Raw genomic sequence first — 7,952 nt, forward strand, 5'->3', positions numbered from 1 at the left:
CTATCATCAGTTGTAAATCTTATAAAATAGAAACTAGTGCCAGACAAAACGTTGTTTTTGCTTTTCTACAAAGGGTGATAAGAGGAGTAGATGAAAGAGCCAAAACTGCAGTTCTATTAATCTTATAACTTCCTCAATAATGGCAATTACAGTGCCTGCCTGAATTTATCAAATCCCCAAAGTAGGACAGTTAAAATTCAATTTGACTCAACTTTATCTACTACTTAAAGAAGCACAAGTCAAAAGAGTTATTTCAACATAATTTGTCCCACTCATGATTCAACCACATTAAGGACCCCAGAAGCAGTTAGGTAAAAGGTATTTTCTAGAAGCTTAATCATCTTTAGGTGCATGAAAATTACAGATTACATACACTAAATGGGCATCACCTATGAGCCACATAACTTACAAGGTACAGGAAAGATAATGTACTTAGTTCTTAAATGCCATGCATAACACTATCAATTAATTGTTCATTAGAATTTTATCACTTGTTTAAATTTTTTTATCCCTTTGGACCCCAGAGAACAATAAACTTTGCGATAAAATATTGGTCTTCTCATAAAATGCACATAAAGCTTTACACAATTTTTATAAAGGTCTACCAACTCTTATAAAGTTTGTGGATAAATCTGTACATGAAATCCTTTATTGACACTGATTTGGGAGAACATTTCCTATTTAATCATTATAAATGATTAATCATTCTTAATCAGGCCACTTTTACCTTAAATACTTTTCAACAAAGTTTGTTTCTTTGGAAGTATGAAAAACAAGTGACCAAATCTAAAAAAAACTTATGCATATTACAAAACAATTTAGCTATGCAAACAGTGGAAAGGATTGTGGGACTGGCAAAAGCTTTCATGGTGATAAATGGATTCTGTCTTTTCAAAGTATGGAATTTTTTGCACCTCAATGGTACCAGAGTACAGAAGCTATATCAGAAGAGCACAGCACCAGATTTTAAAAACCATTCAGCTTTAAAATACTTGAAATTATTCACTTAAATACAAACTCTTCTGTAATGAGTAAACATTTAAATATATTTTCCTACAAAGATAAAGCCTTTTTGCCTTAAAACTTTATTTTTTAACATTTTTCCCATAACCTCAAAGTTATTTTAAGAAATACTCACTTTTTAGAAGCCTTACAATTAGAGAAACTCCACTTGTATTCATTGATAATTACTTTGTGGATTATTTGATACTTAAAGATATCAGGAAAAACAAAAAGTCCAACAAGGGCTATTATTATAAAAGATTTGTAACACAAAATACTGAATAATGGCAGTTATCTCTACAGAAAAGTTCTCTATTAGAACACAATAATATTCAAATTTGCCAAGGATAAAAACAGCAAAGCCAAGTAGGCTTAATAACAGAAGGTATCCATCTAATCAAATAAATAATGTTACCTTCCAGGAACCTAATATATTTAAAAATTGTCAGTCCACCAATTACCATCAAAGTACCCCAAGAGGCACAGTAGTACACTTAGAATAACATATAACAACCCATTAACAACATAAGTAGCTATTACTACATGCACCTAAGCTTCTAGAAGTTTGTACCTGAAAAGCTTCTGAGGTCCATGCAGTACTGAAATCTCAAAAATAATCAGCATGAAATTAATCGGTCTGGCAGTAGGCTCTAAATAGCTCATGGAAGAACTATTAAGGCTTATATATTTTAAATATCTATGAGATCTGATGACACCCAAGGGTGTGGAAAGGTGACAATATGAAGATTTCAAACCTATTGCATAATAATTAATATGTATATTTAATGGAAATATCAACATACAATTCTATATAAACTGTTCAGTTTAAAACATGCAGCTAAGAAACAATCTACTATTCAAAGGACAGAATTCAATAATGTATCAAAACTGCATTGATAACTATGAATTTTATTATGTGGACATCTACTGTGGCATGCATCTGTACAGACCTTTCAGGCAGTGGTCCACAGCTGGGTTATAAATAAAAAGGCATACTTTTTTCTCTCTTTATTACAATGAAGTTTAACAGTACAAAAAAGTCACATGACCTTCGTGGGTCAGATTTCTTAAACCCTGCAACATGAGGAACTCTAAATACATTAAGTATTGTTACACATTCAGACTTCCAATGTACAGGTACTTGGAAACAGCCCTCACCAAACTAGGTTGGGGACATGAAGTCCAACAGCATCTGAAATGCTGTGAATGCATAACTTTACAAATAGCAATGTAAGCTTACAGAACTTGCCTTTATTAAGGTGGTATGTTCATGTAATTCCAGCGCCTTCACAATTTAACAATCCAAATTTACTATACTTCACTTCTAAAAACCTAGACGAAACATGAAAAAGAAGCCATACAGTATAAATTGCAACCTCAGAAAAAGTTCCTGCTTTATTATTCCAAATAATTTTTCCTATGTGAAATAAATTTACAATACTTCCTGGTATGTGGGAAGATAATGTTTGTTAAAGTCACAATGAAGCCTTATTGACGGAAGCTCGGCTATATAAACAGCACACCTTGCAACATTACAGGAGGTCTCATTCCCATTGGAGGTTGAGGAGGCCCACCTTGGTTAGTGGGTACCATTGGTGGTCCCTGCCCATATGGTGGCATAGCACCAGGAAGGTAACCTGGCATGCCTTGATGATGACCACCATACTGACCATGAGGTGGCATTGGGGGTCTCATTCCTTGCTGCTGTGGGATGCCTGGCTGTGGTGGCATCATACCTCCAATTGGTCCAACTGGTGGATTACTGATTGGGGCCTGTCCTAATCGAGGAAGATTATGCTGATAATTATGTAACTGTGCCCTTCTCTCTTCCAGTGATAAATCCTCATCTGGATGGATCAACTTACTGGTTGCACTGGTGGTTGTAGGTGTAGCAAGCTTACTTGTTATTGAAGCTGCTGGTTTTGCTGCAGTACTATTTGTTGTCCTAGTGGTTGAAGCTGTAGACTGTGTATAACCAGGGAATGTAGACTTTGGGGGTTCTGTAGTTTTTGCAGGGGTGCTATTTAAGGGCTTGATATCTGTACCAACAGGTCCTTGCACAGCTGCCTGAGCTTGTGCTGTGCTAGGAAACAGAGCTTTAGAAGATGCAGAAAGACTTTATGAATTGGATGAAGCTATACTTGAGCTTGTTACAGGTGTCCCCATCTGTCCAGCACTGGGGAAAAGAGGCTTAGTTACTGGAGGCTGTGGAGCAGGTACTGTTGCTGTTGGTGCAGGTGGCCTATTAAGAATACCTGGTGCTGACACAGCCTGTGCTTGAGTCATTGGAGGAATTCCAGGACAGGGAACGGGGGGGGGGCTTACCTGGTGGCATACCAGGCATAAGAGGTGGTATTCCTGGTTCAGGTGGCATCATTCCACCCATTGGCATCATTATGTTTTCACCACAAAATGACTGGGTGTATTTTCTCTGATGATGCAATCCAGGTGGCATGCCTGGCATAACTGGTGGCATACCTGGCATCAGAGGAGGAACACCTGGCATCAGTGGAGGCTTGCCTGGAGGCATTCCTGGTGATCCTGGAACTGGTGGCAGTCCTGGCTGAGCCATTGGAGGGATATAACCTTGCTGAGGTTGAACAGACTGTGGTTGAAATGAAGTTGAGGCTGCAGAGTCATCATCATCATACTCATCAGAATCATCCTGTTGCCTCTTTTTTTTTTTTCTCTCTTGTGTTTTCTGTTCAAGAAGTTGTCATCTTTCATCCATATCTTTTTCTAGAATACCTTCCATACCGTATATTTCCAACTCTATGTATGTTCTCCCAGGTATTGCATTCCTTACAGCATCTATTGTCTCTTTATGAACCTGCATGCAATGAATAGCTAAGCCAGGTCCTGTATACAATTTCTTATGACATATATGGCATTTAAAATGCTTTGCCTTTTTGTGCTGTATAAGGATCTTCTCATCATCAAATCTCTATTACAATACCAGCACCACGGCTTCAGCTAATTCTTCTTCTTGCGACCCATAGCTGTGTCCTTTCGGAAAATTAAAGGGAGGAGAAAAAAGCAGGAAAAGGAGGAAATAAATTGCTCACTTTTCTGACCCAATGGCCACCACCTCGTCCCACAAGAAACCCAGGGGTAGATTTAGTTTCTGCAAGTCAGAGCAGATCAAAAAGAAATAGGGAGTATAACCACATTTGAGCCATTTTGTAGAGATCTTTGCTGATACATTGTAAACAAGAACAATTATGGTGAGGGTCTGTGGAGAAGCTTAATGAAGATGCATTTGTGTATGAGGAGGTGCCACTATAGTATTTCTGTTTTAATGCTTGAAATATATTATTGCGTGTCCTTCTGGCCCTTTGAGTTATCCAGATGTGTTACCTTTTACCAATGACTTGGTGCTTCTCTCTTGAATCTGTAAAAATCTTTCTTTGGTCTGAATTTTGGCATTTTAAACAAAGAGCAGCTTCATTTGTGACTGTCATAAACTGGAAGCAATCAAGATTCCCCTAGACAGGTAAACAGAGAAACAAAGTGCTCTTGTCACAGAGTGGACATGACTTGGGATTTAAAAGGGACAAACCAAGGTACCAATAGCGTGGCTGAGTGAGCCACCCTGGGAGTTTGTGTCATTCCATTCACATGACATTCTGGAAGGGCACATTGGCTGAGGCTGGTGTGGGGTCGAGCAGGAGACGTTCTAGGTTATTCTGTGATGCTGTGGTGGTGGATATATGCACCACGCCTTGTGAAAACCCAGAGACCCACCAAGAGTGGAACTGGATGTAACCAAGTAAAATCCAAAGTGAAGATAGGGACCTGTGACGGAATGCAGATTGCAAACAAGAATGTACCTGCATTACGAGCACTGAGGATTGAGCCCAGCACTGAGGATTGAGCCCAGGACCTCCTGGAGGCTAGGCAAGTGCTCTGCCACACCTACAGCCCAACCCTACTGCAAATGCATGCCACAACCCCGCTGAGCAGGGTGAGGGGAAGTGACCACCTGGAAACTCTAGAGGTCAGAAGAGACTGGAAGACAAAGACAGAGGAACTGTGCAGAGCACGGTGTGCTGGTGGTGACCAGCCCTGGGAGGCAGTGGTGATGGTAGGAGCAGGGTCTCTCACTGGTGGAGATGAGTGACAGATAGGCAAGGGGGAGATAAGGAGAGAAACACTCAGTGACAGAGAACTCCCAAACCCGGGATTGAGGGGGCAGGCCAAAGGGATACAGGAGCCAACTGAAAGTTCTCAGTGGCCAAAGCTGGAACAGAGCGCTGGATTGTAACCAAAGCGCAGTGTAGGTATTCATAAGCACAGACTGAAAAATAAATGACTGCACTCACCCCGCCCAAAAAATAAAATCAAATAAATAAATGGTTGCATGAATAAATAAACGGGGACACCCCCAGGCAGAATGACAATGTCCATGTTCTTGACTTTTATAGGTACTCCCTCCAGAAGGCAGGGCTCAACTCCCACTCCTTCAGTGTGGGTGGCCCAGTGACTTCCTTCCAAATAGGACACAAGGTGGAGCAGGGAAAGCCTGACCCCTCACAAGGTGGTCAATAAGGGCAGAGGTGAGTCATGCCCAGGACCTGTACCCCGGCAGGATATGGGAAGAGAGTGACACTCGCCATGGTCTTCCTGCCTGAAACCACAACCCAAGGCTAACCAGGAGTGCAGAAGGCAGCCCCCTACACTGAAGGCCAAGGGACGCCCTGACCAGAATTCCCCCAAACTGCCCAGTCATCAAAACAGGGGGCCCGTCAGTCTAGCAGGGCCTTCGGAGACAGATGACTAAGCAACATGGTGTCCTGGATGGATGGGTTCCTGGGACACAGCAAGGGCAGGGGCAGTGAGGAATCTGACAGAGGATGGGCTTTCATTAACACTGTACCAACAGTGGCCCCAGAGAATCGTGAGCAAGAAGGTCACTGGCACAGGGTCCAGGGGACTGCCTGCCCCTGCAACCCTTCGGTAAATATAAGCTATTCTAAAATAAAAGTTCATTTCAAAACACTAGCATGATTTACTTGTTAATCACAAAATTAAATCTGCCTTAAATTTAGGTCTCCAAACTACCCATGACAATTCCACACAAAATTCCAATTTTAAAATACCTTCTAGTGCTGAGGTAGAGGGACATACTCCCTTGTTATTTAAATGCCCTCCTCAGTAGACACATCGTGGCTCCCATCCAAGAATTCAGTCTCTCTCACATCTGCTCTCCTTCCTGCTGTCCGCCTCATCTCAGCCTCCTCTCTCAGCCCTACCCACCTTTCAGTCTCATCCATTCTTTAAGAATACACAGTGGCCAGAGTTATAGCTCAGCAGTAGAGCGCTTGCCTAGCACATGGGAGGCCCTGGGTTCGATCCTCAGCACCACATAAAAACAAATAAAGGTATTGTGTCCATCTACAACTAAAAAATTATATATATATATATATATATATATATATATATATATATATATATATATATATATACATACTTGAGCTCCTAATTTGGATATACCAAATTTGCATCCACTGGGAACCTCAGAATATGGCTGTATTTGGAAACTAGGCCTTTGCAGGTGTTATCAAGGTAGGGAGCCAGATGAAACCATTGGATTGAGTGGTCCCTAAACACAGTGAGAGTTCCCTCGCAAGAAGGCCATGTGTGGACGCCCAGGGGAAGGCTGTGTGAAGAGGCAGGGACCAGCATGATGTGTCTCCAGCTGAGGAGCGCTGAAGACTTCAGGAGCCACCAGAAGCTAGTGGAGCCGTGGAGCAGTGCTCCCTTGGAGTACAGAAGGAACTACCTGCTGACACCTTGATTTGGGCCCAGAGAATAAGTGGGCTTTGGTGGCACAGTTCTTTTTGTCCCCACTGTTGCTCTCTCTGAGTCTCCCCTCTCAGCCTTCCAGAACCAGCACATCTCCCGCCATCTGCTTCTGTCCAATCCAGTCTCCTTACAGCTCTGGTCAGAACACCCCAGCAACACTCCTGTCTGCCAGGCAACCAGCTCGAGCTTCATAAAAGAAGGTTCGATGCATAAAAAATTGCTAGTGAGTTTTAAATTAAAGAGGCAGACTCTCGTTTACTTTTATTCCCAGCTCCGGGACGGCTTCTCCTAGCTCCCGCCTCCAGCCACCTAATGCGGTGGAGAGGTTTACAGAAGAGACTATCGAGAGAGGGAGTGCATGCCAGGGAGTGAGCTTTTATTGGGGAACAAAAAATTCCAGGGAAAATCCCATCCAATGAAGGTTAAGGGGGGCAGCATCCCAAGGTCAGGGCCAGCTATTGGGTCTTCGGGGCAGTGGCCAGGCACGCCTCTGCACGGACAAGCCCTCGTACCTGGGACAGGGTGGGAAAGGCTCTGACACGGCTGTGTCTAAGCGCCTCTCTCCCAGCCAGGGAGGTAACTCAAATCACATGCGAGGATGGCCTCCCACACTCCTGGGCCCTGGGGAGCCTGCTGCTACACCTGCTACAGGTGGTCAGTCCAGGCAAAATGCAACCGCTGGAACGACAGCAGTCCCCAAGCGCCTGGAGCTGGGCAGGGTCAGCAGCGTGGAGCACACCGCGTCTCCTGACCAGCACTGAGGCCTGGCCTGACTCCCACTTTACAACCAGGTCTCAGGAGAAGGAAGGCTGGCCTGCCCTCCCCCCCGCCCCCCGAGGGCTGGGCTTGCAGGCGTGCTCCTCCACACCTGGCTGCTCGTTCCTTCTTGAATTATAGTTCAAATTCAGCCTCATAATAACCTAGCATTGCCCTTCTCCCTAAAGCAGAAATAGGATTTTAAAAGCCTGTGTAATGAAAACTAAGTGCACGCTGCACGGCGTATAAGAAATTTTACCTTAAAATCTACCAGAGTAGCATCAGAAGTATACAGAACTACTGGAGCTGGGCTGAGAAATCAGGGAAGGATAGAGGGAGAAGGGAGGGAGGGCCAGGGAGCACCCTTGGGATGAGGCTGGGAAGCTCCC

The 7,952-nt window shown here is 43.4% G+C and overlaps 1 pseudogene; it reads right to left on the reverse strand.

Annotated features, from left to right (window-relative positions):
* Window positions 1-2,493: 2,493 nt before the first annotated feature.
* On the reverse strand, window positions 2,494-4,073 carry LOC144251096 (BUB3-interacting and GLEBS motif-containing protein ZNF207 pseudogene; annotated as a pseudogene).
* Between the last annotated feature and the right edge of the window lie 3,879 nt (window positions 4,074-7,952).

Source organism: Urocitellus parryii, chromosome Y (genome assembly GCF_045843805.1).
Source record: "Urocitellus parryii isolate mUroPar1 chromosome Y, mUroPar1.hap1, whole genome shotgun sequence".
Classification (NCBI taxonomy): domain Eukaryota; kingdom Metazoa; phylum Chordata; class Mammalia; order Rodentia; family Sciuridae; genus Urocitellus; species Urocitellus parryii.